The 12,785-nt window shown below is 51.1% G+C and overlaps 1 pseudogene; it reads left to right on the top strand.

Moving 5' to 3' along the window:
- Window positions 1-250: 250 nt before the first annotated feature.
- LOC148773217 (PI-PLC X domain-containing protein 1-like) lies at window positions 251-9,036 on the top strand (annotated as a pseudogene).
- Window positions 9,037-12,785: the final 3,749 nt, after the last annotated feature.

Below are 12,785 nucleotides of genomic sequence, written 5' to 3'. Positions count from 1 at the left end.
CAACTGTTACCCCATAGGGGAAACTGTTACTATGACAACAGAGAGGAGCTAATTATGTAAGGAGGAACTATTACTGTAGAGCTCTTCTCCCCTCTCCACCACCACATCCTCCTTTCTCTTTTAGAGAAGTCTGCAGGTACAGGTTTCTCACAGCCACGCATCTGCGCCGCCAGCACTGGGTCTTCGCAGGTCCTGTTTTAATTATGCAAAGCCCCATTTCCTCCCCCAGATCTCCCAGGCTCAGCCTCCGATGGGCTAGCAGGTGAGCTCCCCCGGCTCCCTCCTGTGCCACCAAGGTGATCGCGGACTGGATGTCAGCACTGAGTTCTCGGCTCTTGGACATGCCCCTGCACCACCTTTCCATCCCAGGTGAGGCCCCGCAGGCTCGGCTCGGCGGGGATGTGGCTGCCAGACGGGTCCGAGTGTGGGAAGCCTCAGTGCCAAAGACGCACACATGCAAGCACACGCAGGCACACTGAACACACACACACACACTGCACACACACTCATACACACAGCAGCACCTTCCCTTGTCTGTCCACTTTATCCCAATCAACCCTGAAGTTACAAGAACCCCCGAGAGCCTGCCTTCAGGACACATGACAGCCACCTTGCGGGGGGAGGGGGGTTGTGCCTTCTCAGCCACTCTGTCCTAGTCCAGGGCATCCCTGGGAACTTCAGGTTCCTCACCTTTCCACCCATATTTTCCATCAGAGCTTGTGCAGCACCTTCTGCACTTGAGCCTGGGGGGCCCGAAGTTTAAGGGGGCCATCCGCCCCCAAACTACTCGATAAGTGGTACCGAACTATCTAATTAAAATGAGGAACCTCTGACTCCAGCCAGTTTGGTTTCAAAAAGTGCTGCAAAGCTCAGCCATGGGCGGGTATCTCGACTTGGGGATGCCCGGTGGTGACCAGGCAAGTGGGCACTTCCAGGGTGACACTGCTGTGCTCAGGCCAGCAGAGGGTTGTTCACCAGACACCGTGTCTTGGGAGGGGAGGGTCCCTGCTAGACAGGACCCTGCTCAAGGTGCAAATGCGCCCCATTCTCCACAAGCGCCCGTCTGGCCGTGCAGACACTGGGCCCTGCCCTGGCTCTGACCCTGGGCACTGTCTGCTGGGAGCGCACATGGAGAGTTGGACAACCAGGAAGTGCTACTTTCTATGGAAGGCAGCTTTAGACTCTTTCTCACCCACTTGACATCTGTGGCGTTCTATACCAGCCACTCCACCACCCCCTCGAGAGGAGGGGCCCCCACACGGCCCTTCCCTTGAGGGTGTGGAACAGACAGGGAACCATGGACTCAGTTTCCTAGTCATTCCGGGTGCTACCCCATGGGGAAGGCTGTGGGGACCCCACAAGGAGGAGGCTTCCGAGTCTTCAGGCCTCCTCCATTCACAGAGGGGCCCTTGGCCGCTCTCCTTCCTGTGCCCCTTACGTAATAACTCGTGATGCCTCCCCCCGAAGCCCGGGCACCACTCATCTGCTTCTGTCTTTGTAAATTTACCTGTTCTGGACCTCTCTTATAAATAGACATGTAAAATATGTCCTTCTGTGTCTGATTCTCACACTGACCATCGTGTGTTCAAGGTCCATCCACGATGTAGCCTGTGTCAGAACCTTACTCCTTTTCAGGGTGAGTCATACACCACTGTGTGCATGGACCACATGCTGCTGACCCACCTATCCATGCATCCACCCTCACACCCACCCATCCACTCATCTATCTGTCCATCCACCCACTCACCTATCCATCCACACACCCATCCATATAACCACCCACCCATCCGTCCATAAATCTATCCATCCATCACCCATCCATCCATCCACTGACCAATCCATCATCCACCCATCCACTGATTGATCCATCCACCCACCCACCATCCATTCATCCATCCAACCACTCTTCCATAACATCATCAAATCAAATTATATTATGAACTAGTAAATCCTCTTTCCCATCACGTGACCCTGAGAATAAATTTTTAAAAAGTTACAGGATACTAACGCATATATATATGGAATTTAGAAACATGGTACGATAACCCTGTATGCGAGACAGCAAAAGAGACACAGATTTATAGAAATGTCTTTTGGACTCCGTGGGAGAGGGCGAGGGTGGGATGATTTGGGAGAATGGCATTGAAACATGTAAATTATCATATGGGAAACAAATCGCCATTCCAGGTTCTTTGCATGATACAGGATAGAGGGATGGCAGGGGAAGGAGGTTGGAGGGGAGCTCAGGTTGGGGAACACGTGTACACCCATGGCAGATTCATGTCGCTGTATGCAAAAACGATACAAAACTGTAAAGTCATTAGCCTCCAATGACAATAAATACATTTATATGGAAAAAAAAAAACAACTAAAAACAAAAGAAAGCTAGTCCAAACCTATTTTCAGAGACAGAAGGGAAGGATTTCTGGATTGTCCCCAGGTGACTGGTAAAGTGTAAACCTCTCCACACTGTCTCTGAAACAGATCACACAGATTTAAAAGGAAAAAGAATAAATGAAACCGCACAGAAATGACCATTAATAAATGACCACAACACTGGCGTCATAAAGAGCCTGACAATACTATGAATAACTTCAAAGTACCTGTAACTAGGGAGGGTCTGTCTGTGCTCAGTCGTGTCTGACTCTCTGCAACCCCATGGACTGTACCAGCCAGGCTCCTCTCTCCATGGGATTTTCCAGGCAAGAATAATGGAGTGGGTTGGCATTCCCTTCCCAGGAGATCTTCCCAACCCAGGGATCACCCCTGAATCTTTTATGCCTCCTGCTTTGGCAAGCGGGCTCTTTGCTAACAGCACCACTTGGGAAACAACAAACCAGAAAATCAAAAGCCTTTCCTGTCCAAAAAAGGGATTCCTTAAATAAATTGCTCTTCTCTTTCTCACATCTGCAGAGACCCCATTTCGAGACAAGATTCAGTTCCCAGGACTCAGTGGATACGACTTTCGGTACTCCCCTGTGCCCCACGGCGCTACAACTGTGCATCCTTAGGGCGGCTTGGGGGCACAGTGGACATGCTCAGGGTGTGACGTGTCCCCCGCCTGGTTTCCCTGCAGGCAGCCACCGCAGGATGACATACTGCCTGAACAAGAAGTCACCCATCTCTCACAAGGAGGCGAGGCTGCTGCAGTTTCTGGGCAAAGTGCTGCCATGTGTCACCCTGGCCGTGGTGCTCAAGTGGCCCACCACCCAGGTGAGGGTCTGTAGGCACGCCCGGGCCCTGGACCCAGCTCCAGCAGCTAGTGTCACCCACAGGGGGCAGTGTCCTTATCCCTGGTGGGAAAACGGGGTTAAGAACAAACCTGCTGTAAAGCAGAATTGTGGTTTAGTTGCTCAGTCATATCTGACTCATTGCGACCCCATGGACTGTAGTCAGCCTGGCTTCTCTGTCCATGGGATTCTGAAGGCAAGAATACTGGGGTGGGTTGCCATGCCCTCCTCCAGGAGATCTTCCCCACCCAGAGCAACTCCCAGCAAGGTAGGAAAGGACACAGCTTTACTGTGGAACCAGCCTGAAGCCAGAACGGGGGCCCCTGGACTAAGAGCATCACCATCTGAAGACACAGAGCCTGGTGGAGCTGGGAGGGGAAGGGGGAGGCTGGGTCCCACCCTCTGTGCAGCTGAACTGACACCAGAGCTCCTTCCTGGTCCCAGATAAGCAATAGCTGAGTCCCCATGTCGTCTGAGGTGGGTTTGCGTTTGCACACCGGCACCCCCTCCAGGGAGACTTTCTTGGTGGCTCAGATGGTAAAGAATCAGCCTGCAATGCAGGGGACTTGGGTTTGATCCCTGGGCCGGGAAGATCCCCCGGAGGAGAAAATGGCGCCCCACTGGAGTAGTCTCACCTGGGAAATCCCACGGATAGAGGAGCCTGGCAGGCTACAATCCATGGGGTCACAGAGAGTCGAGACGACTGAAGCGACTGACATCACATGCAAACACTCACACCCTTCCCCTCGAGGGCTTCCCCAGGGTGGATCGGGGGTTTCCTGGGGTGGAGAGAAGCCGGGGTGGGAGGCAGTCATTGTGGAGGATGGAGAGGAGTCAATGGTGAGGGACCTGTCTGTGGGGAGGGGGCACGCAATTGACAGCGGTCCTGTCACTGGCACACAGGTTAGCCAGGGTGTGGATGCAGGACAGGGTAGACAACCCACCTGGGCCCAGGTGCCTGCAGAAGCAGGGGCACACTGGAAGGGACAGATGGATCCCACCTTCCTGTACCCGCACTTGAGGGGCACTGAGATTCTTGGATTTTCTGCTCCCAGGCTGGTCCTCCCAAGAGGACAAGAGGCTGTCAAGCACAGCTCTTGCCTTGTGTAACTGCTTCCTCCTGGGAGGTTCCAGCTTGTTGGAATCCTCCTCAGGGGAACTGATGGGCAGAGAGCCAGGGCTGGAATGTGCACAAACTACATTTCTGCTTGAATCACGTGCCTGTAGCCTGGCCTTAAGAGCTCACACCCAGAGGAGGGAGTGAGCAGGAGGGGGTCCACCAGAGCCCTGGAGTCCTGCAGGACTGGGGTCCCTCCGCTCTGAGGTTCCCTTGGTGCTGGGTCCCTCTGTTCTGCCTCCCTCCAGGGCAGGGTCCATCCATCCTGGGGGACCTCGGTGCCGTGGTCTCAAGTGGTATGGCTGCCAAAGAGACCTGGGTGTGTGTGGGGTGGGGGGCACGGGTGGTGTTCTTTCGGGGGGGGGGTGAAGATTAGCGGCTCAAAGAGCACTTCATTTAATCCTTGTAGAGGTGGATGGCAAGTGCCTGTGTGTAGCTAACAATATTCCTATGAGTCTTTGCTTTTCTTTTAATTTGGATTGTTTGGGGCTGTGACTTCCTTTCCCATTTTTTATCCTTATATAGTTTTCTTTTTCCATTATGACTCTGTGTAGAGAACACAGTACCATTTTCTGCTACTAGTTTACGTTAATATTAGCTTTGCTTTCTGTTTTATTTTTGATAGAGAGAATCTATTATTTACTTTCCCATTTTTGTATCCTTATGTTTTATTCTTTTTCCATCATGGCTCCTTGTAGAGGACACAGTACATTTTCTGCTCCGAATTTATATTAGGGCTTCCCTGGTGGCTCAGCTGGTAAAGAATCTGCTTGCAATGTGGGTGATGCAGGGTCGATTCCTGGGTTGGGAAGATCTGAAGAAGGGAATGGCAACCCACTCCAGTAATCTTGCCTGATAATTCCATGGACAGAGGGGTCTGGAGGGCTACAGCCCATCGGATCAAAAAGAGTTGGAAACAACTGAGCAACTTTCACTTTTCAATTTATGTTACAGTTATTTTTTTGCTTTTCCCTGTCTTATGTGTGTGGTGGACACATGTTTCTTCCTTTGCTTCTCTCCCCTTGATTCCTTCTTGCCTTTCCTCGTGCTGTTTGTGGGGGTGGGCACAGACCTCTGTGGGTCTTGGGTGTCCTTGTGTCCAAGGGTCCAGCTTGGGTGGCGTGGAGCCGGGTCTGTTGAACCCACAGGGACCTTCCACCCAGGGACTGCCTGAGAGGCGGGTGAGGCTGGACTCTGCAGGAACATCCCCCGCTCAAGACCACAATCTGGACCCGGGCTCTGTGCTCCACACGAGCAGTGACCCAGGAGACCTTGTTCCCAGAAGCAGGGCCTGAAACCCGGCAGCACCAACACTGTTGATTTCACAGTGGACGATGTGGCCCTCAGCTGGGGGTCCTCAGTGCATGCCCAGCCCCTGAGTCGGGGGACGCCCCCTGTGCCCAACACAGGTGACCGACCTCTGTGTGCAGGTGCTGAGAATCACGGAGCAGCTGGAGGCCTGCGTGAGGACCTGCAGATGGCGCACATGGAGGAGGGCACCGAGAGGAACCTGCACTCTGGCCACATGGTGTACATGACGGCCCTCATGGAGGTGGGGGTGGGGGCCGGCGGTATGGACGGCGGGGTTATGCCAGCCAGGGACAGCCACGTCTGGTCCAGGCAGGAGGGGGAGGGCCTCTGAGGGGATGGACACACGTCCACTCAGACGGGCACATGGTCACTCTAGGCAGAAGAGGCTAACCTCTAAAGGGACAACACAGGTCCAATCCAGGCAGGAGAGCGCTGACCTCTGGCATCAGTCACTCAGAATTCCCGACCAACTTGTGTTTCTGAACTCACACCTGTACCCCTGGCCTCTGGGGTGTCTCCCGGAATTTGGCTATACCAGGTCCCTGACACGTCTTTTCCTCTGTCCAGTTTTGGGATGTTCAGTCCATTCTCTCGGCTGCTGGCCAACTCACTTAATGTCTCACTCTGACCACAGTCCCGGTGCCCCCACTACAGAACCTATGACCCTTGGGGTCTGGAGGTTCTGTCCTGGGCCTCAGTGTGTAATTACCCTGCTGGCCTCACATGCTCCCTGGAGTACGGACTTCAAACTGTATTAAAAGCACTGCTCTCTGCCTCTGTGCACACATAGACCCTGAACGCATGCACACCTGCGTGCACACCTGTAACTACAGGAGCGTGTACATACACACACAAACACACACACACACCAGAGTAATGCCATGGCTCCCCACTGCCACTCAGGCGAGACTGGGTCCCTTGGGAGCAGGTGCCATGCTTTAGTTCTTTGTGCGTCAGGAGCCCCCAACCCGTCTGTAGAGTGGCTGTGCTGGGGGAAGTCCCCACCCACGCCCCTCTGTCTCTCACTACAAGGCCCTTCTCCTCCACCCCCGCCCAGAACGCCCTCATGGAGATCTTGGAGTGGCTGGAGAACCACCCCCAGGAAGTGGTTATCCTGGCGGGCAGGAACTTCGAGGGCATGATGGAGGACCTGCACGAGTACCTGATGGGCTGCATCAAGAACATATTTGGGGACATGCTGTGTCCCCGTGGGGTGAGCAGGGCCCACAGGCTCCCCATGCTCTTGACAGTGGTGGCGGTGGGAGCACTAGGCTTCACTGTAATCAGACTATCTGCTCTCATGAGGCTGAGTCAGGCACCAGGTCATGCCATTCATGGAACCCCAGTAATCCACCCACCACTGTCTCCACTCAAACAACCCAAAAAACAGCCCATCACTGGTCACAGGCACCCCCAATAATCCACCCTGCCTGCTCTCTATTCAGACACCCCCAAAACCCATCAATCACACCTCAAGATGCCCCAGTAAGCCACCTGCCATTTCCTATCAGAAACTCCAATAATCCACCCACCTCTGTTTCCACTCAGGCACCCCAATAATCGACCCATCCCTTCTCAAGACACTCAAGTAATCTACCCACCACTGTCTCTACTCAAACACCCCAAAAATCTGCCAATCACTGCTCAAGATACCCCAATAACCCACACATCACCGTCTCCACTCAGACACCCCAGTAATCTACTCACTAGTGTCTCTACTCAGACATGCCAATAATACACCCATGACTGCCTCTTCTCACAGAGAACCCAACAACCTGCCCTTCACTGCTCATAGACACCCTAATAATCCATACATCACTGTAGCTTCTCGGACACCTCGAATAACTGACACATCGTGTCACAAGGCACCCCAATCACCTCTGTGCACACGTCTCACGGGCAGCCAGATGATTCTCCCCCCAGGAGGTGCTGACTCTGCACCAGCTGTTGTCCCAGGGCCAGCAGGTCATCCTGTCCTACAAGGACGAGGCATCCATGAGTCAGCTTGCAGAACTGAGGCCCCGTATCTCCTACCGGTGGGGGAGCCAGGTGAAGCCCCGAGACGTCGTCCAATACCTGGATCACGTGAAGAGCTGCAGGCACCCAGCTGAGTGCTGCCTTCACGCCGGGACACCTGGTCACACGCATGTCCTAGCGCACGGGGCTGGCTTTGGGTTCAAGTGGACAAATGGAACAGGACATATTGGGGGACTTTATTCTGTTCACCACATGGGGAGCAGGGGGTGGACATCCTTGGGGATGTTTGCGTCCACCACAGGGGGTCAGGATGTAGACAGGATGTGACCATCCGTGCGGACATTATTGTGTCCACCACACGGGGCCAGGACGTGGACATCTTTGGGGTCACTGTCCAGCCTGCCTTCCCTCTGTAACACGAGAAATTCATGAGTCAACACCCACGTGAGCCCCTGCTGTCTGAACTTTGTTCTCTGTCGGACATCTGAATCTCTGACCACTGCTGAGGCCAGAGTCTGGGTGGGTGATGGCACTGCTTGGTGACCTCGTGGGCAGGTGACTCCATGGGTTAGGGGTCACACGGGTTGTTGACTGCATTGGTGGGTGACCCAATGGGTTACTGGTCACATGGGCAGGAGACCGTGTCAGTTGGTGACCGCGTGGCTGGGTAACCGTGTGGCTGGGTAACCGTGTGGCTGGGTGACCGGTTTGAGTTGCTGACTGCAGGGTGGGTTACCATGTGAGTTTCTGACCCGGTGAGTGGGTGACCGCATGGGCGGCTAATGGTGTGAGTGGGTAAACATGTGGACAGGTGACCGCATGACCTCGCAGGTTACTGACCCCATGGGTGGGTGACCATGTGAGTCGGTGACCATATGGTTCGGCTGGCCATGTGACTCCATGGGTTAGTGACTGCACACGTGGGCGGCTGACCCCACAGCCGGCACCATGAACAGCAACCCCTCTCTTGTACCAGGCAGGCTGTTCGTGGCCTGCATCAACCTCACAGAGAACCTGGAGTTTGACCACGTCCACCCGGCCTGGTCCCTGGAGAAGCTGACCCAGTGGAGGCTCCCCTACCTTTGCATGGGTTCGGGGCCAGTGCCCAGTGTTGGCCGCCGGCTGTACTAACACCATCGCAGGCGACTTATCTGGGCCGATGGCTTTCTTGGCAATGTTATCGGGTTGAACCGGAAGCTGCTTTGGAGCTGAGGGACGGCGCGCTGAGGAGCTGGGCATCGCGGAGGCTGCGTCTCACTCACGTCCTGTGACGTTACCGGCCTGAACCCGGAGCCGCCTCGCGGCTGAGAGAGGGCACGCTGAGGAGCTGGGCATCGAGGCCTCTCCTCGTTTGCATCCTGTGACGTCACTGGGCTGAACCGGAAGCTGCTTCGGGGCTGAGGGACGGCGCATGGGTGGAGCTGGGCGTCGCGGAGGCTGCCTCTCAGTCACGTCCTGTAAGTCACCGGCCGGAACCAAAAGCCTCCTCCGGGCTGCCGGCCAGCGTCTTGAGGAGTTGGGCATTGCAGAGGCTTTTATCAGCGCTCTCCTGCGGGGCTGGTAATCCGTCTGGTCATCCACTGAATGTGTGTGACTGCTGAGGTGGGGCCAGGTGGCAGGGTCCATGGTCTCCTCGGTCCTCCGTTTGTCTCTCGGCGAATGCAGGGTGTGAGGTGGTGATTAAAGGTGAGTGCATGATTTGTACAATGACATCCTCGGGGAGACACACCTGGTTCTCGGGTCTGTGGCCTTCCCCATGGGAGTGCCCCCTCCCCCTGGGCGCTGAGAGTAGCACACGGTGACCCCCAGCTGGGGAGGGGGAGGAGGCCCTATGACATAGTGCCCATAGGAGGGGATTGAGCGCATAGTGATCCCACTGATAAATCCCTTTTAGTAGATAAGGGGCTTCCCTGGGGGCTCACCTAAGGAGGCTTTCTCTCTCCTTGCTATTCTTTGGAACCCTGCATTCAGGTGGCTGTATCTTTCTGTGTCTCCTTTGCCTTTCTCTTCTCTTCTCATCTGTTTGTAAGGCCTCCTCAAACAACCACTTTGCCCTTTTGCATTTCTTTTACTTGTGGATGCTTTTGATCACTACCTCCTGTACTATGTTAAGAACCTCCATCCGTAGGTTTTCTGGCACTCTGTGTGCCCGATCTAAGCCTTGAATTTATTTGTCACTTCCAGTGTATACTCACAAGGGATTTGAATAAAGCAAAGAAAGAGAGGAAAACAATTGAATGGGAGAGACTAGAGATCTCTTCAAGAAAATGAGAAATGCCAAGGGAACACTTCATGCAAAGACAGGCACAATAAAGGACAGAAACGTTATGGGCCTACCTAAAGCAGAAGAGAATAGGAAGAGGTAGCAAGAATACACAGAAAAACTGTCAAAAAAAAATCTTAATAACCTGGATAACCACGATGATGTGATCAATCACCTAGAGCCAGACATCCTGGAGTGCAGAGTCAAGTGGGCCTTAGAAAGCAGCAGTGCGAACAAAGCTAGTGGAGGTGATTTGTTGGGGTCCTTTAATGTATTGGGACCTGGCGGTCTGGAGGCGATGATAAGAAAGTGAAAGAGAGAGAGAGGCTGATACTCCCTGGTTTACACAGAGAACCAATAATGTCCTTGACACAGGACTGGCCTCTCTCACGAAGGCACCGGCTGCCTTCTCGAGAGAGTCTTAGAAGCCCGGGCAGCAGAGTGAGCAAGATGGGTTTCTGTGCTCCAGAATGCTAGCTGAGGGAAGAGAGAGACACGGGGACCCAAGCTCTGATGGAGCAAAGGTGCTTTATTAGCAGAAATGAATGCTTATGTATCATTAGTAAGATGATTACTCAGCTATTACACAGGATGAAATTTTATCAATAGCCACACATGGCTAGTCTAATACATAGAAGGTCACTGACACCGAAAAGAGTCACTGCATGTCTCATCCCATGACCTCAGTCCTGAGAACTGCATGCATCTTTACTCATTCTTGGAATAGGAACTGATAAGGAACAGAGAATCCTTAAGAAATAGAAAACAGCATGCAGGAATCCTCCTGGTAAATGTTCCCTGACAGTGATTAAATTCCAGCTGAGTTCCTTCAGATCCTAAAACATGGTGCTGTTAAAGTGCTGCACTCAATACGGCAGCCAGTTTGGAAAACTTGGCAGTGGCCACAGGACTCGAAAAGGTCAGTTTTCATTTCAGTCCCAAAGGAGGGCAATGCCAGTCAGTGTTCAAACTACCGCACAACTGTGCTCATTTCACGTGCTAGCAAGGTAATGCTCAAAATCCTTCTAGCTAGGCTTCAACAGTATGTGACCCGAGAACTTCACAGTCCACACTTTCAAGTAGTTGATTCTAAATGCACAGTGATGCCACAAAGATGGTCAAGGCAAAGGCACACAATGTGATTTCATTTATGTCTAAATCAGTGAAACAAAATATTCACTGCAAGATACAAAGTTTTTTAGCATGAAAAATCTTATATTCGTATATGAAATATCTTGCTGCAAATGAAAAATATGTTTTAAAGTGAAATTCAATCTTGTCAATTATTTTGAGACTATGGAAACAAGAAAATAAAATTACATTCATTGGGGCTGCTTCAGTTCAGTTCTGTTGCTCAGTCGTGTCCAACTCTTTTCACTGGGGGCTGCTTAAATCGTCACAAATGTTTTTTCTTAAAAATTCCCTTACAGTTTTACAGTCTTAATTAGATATAAAATGATCAGTAGATTTTTTATACTATGTTTGTTTTCTGGACATTTTAATTTCCTTTTGTTTATGAATGTAACTACAATGTTTTTTCTGTTGAGTGAGTATTAAAAATTACTCCTTCCAGAAGAAGACATACCACGCAAATTCTCCAGTAACACAGGAAACTAGCCCTGAGCTTCAATATACAGGCTGCCCAAAGTCACTCCAAACCCACTGACATCTCATAACTCATTACTGGTCACTTCATTGCACTCCAGAGAGAACAAATCCAGCTCCACCCACCAGAACACTGACACAGGCTTCCATAACCAGGGAACCTTGACAAGTCACCTGTCCAACCCCACACACAGCAAGGAAACTACATAATAAAGAGAACTCCACAAACGGCCAGAAGAGGGAAAGGCCACCCCAAGCAAAGCATTATAAGCAAGATGAAGAAGCAGAGAAATACCCAGCAAGTAAAGGAACAAGATAAATGCCCACCAACACAAACAAAAGAGGAAGATATAGGGAATCTACATGAAAAAAAATTTCGAATTTTGGTGGTGAAAATGATTCAAAATCTTGAAAGCAAAATGGAGTTACAGATAAATAACCTGGAGAAAAGGATTGAGAAGATGGAAGAAAGGTTTAATAAGGACTTAGAGGAAATAAAAAAAGAGTCAATATATAATGAATAATACAATAGATGAGATCAAAAACACTCTGGAGGGAACAAACAGTAGAATAACAGAGGCAGAAGACAGGATAAGCGAGCTAGAAGATAGAATTGTAGAAATAAATGAAACAGAGAGGAAAAAAGAAAAACAAATTAAAAGAAATGAGAACAATATTAGAGACCTCTGGGACAATGTTAAACGCTCCAACATTCGAATCATAGGAATCCCAGAAGAAGAAGACAAAAAGAAAGACCATGAGAGAATACTTGAGGAGATAATAGTTGAAAACTTCCCTAAAATGGGGAAAGAAATAATCACCCAAGTCCAAGAAACCCAGAGAGTCCCCAACAGGATAAACCCAAGGCGAAATACTCCTAGACACATATTAATCAAATTAACAAAGATCAAACACAAAGAAAAAATATTAAAAGCAGCAAGGGAAAAACAGCAAATAACACACAAGGGGATTCCCATAAGGATAACAGCTGATCTTTCAACAGAAACTCTTCAGGCCAGGAGGGAATGGCAAGACATACTTAAAGTGATGAAAGAAAATAACCTACAGCCCAGACTACTGTACCCAGCAAGGATCTCATTCAAATATGAAGGAGAAATCAAAAGCTTTACAGACAAGCAAAAGCTGAGAGAATTCAGCATTACCAAACCAGCTCTCCAACAAATGCTAAAGGATCTTTTCTAGACAGGAAACACAGAAAGGGTGTATAAACTCGAACCCAAAGCAATAAAGAAAATGGCTACGGGATCGTACTTATCAATAA

Source organism: Moschus berezovskii, chromosome X, assembly GCF_049115385.1.
Source record: "Moschus berezovskii isolate FMDL1 chromosome X, NW_MosBer_1.0, whole genome shotgun sequence".
In the NCBI taxonomy this organism is placed as follows: domain Eukaryota; kingdom Metazoa; phylum Chordata; class Mammalia; order Artiodactyla; family Moschidae; genus Moschus; species Moschus berezovskii.
The sequence above is the reverse complement of the archived record's forward strand: the minus strand, read 5'-3'. Positions and strand labels throughout refer to the sequence as shown.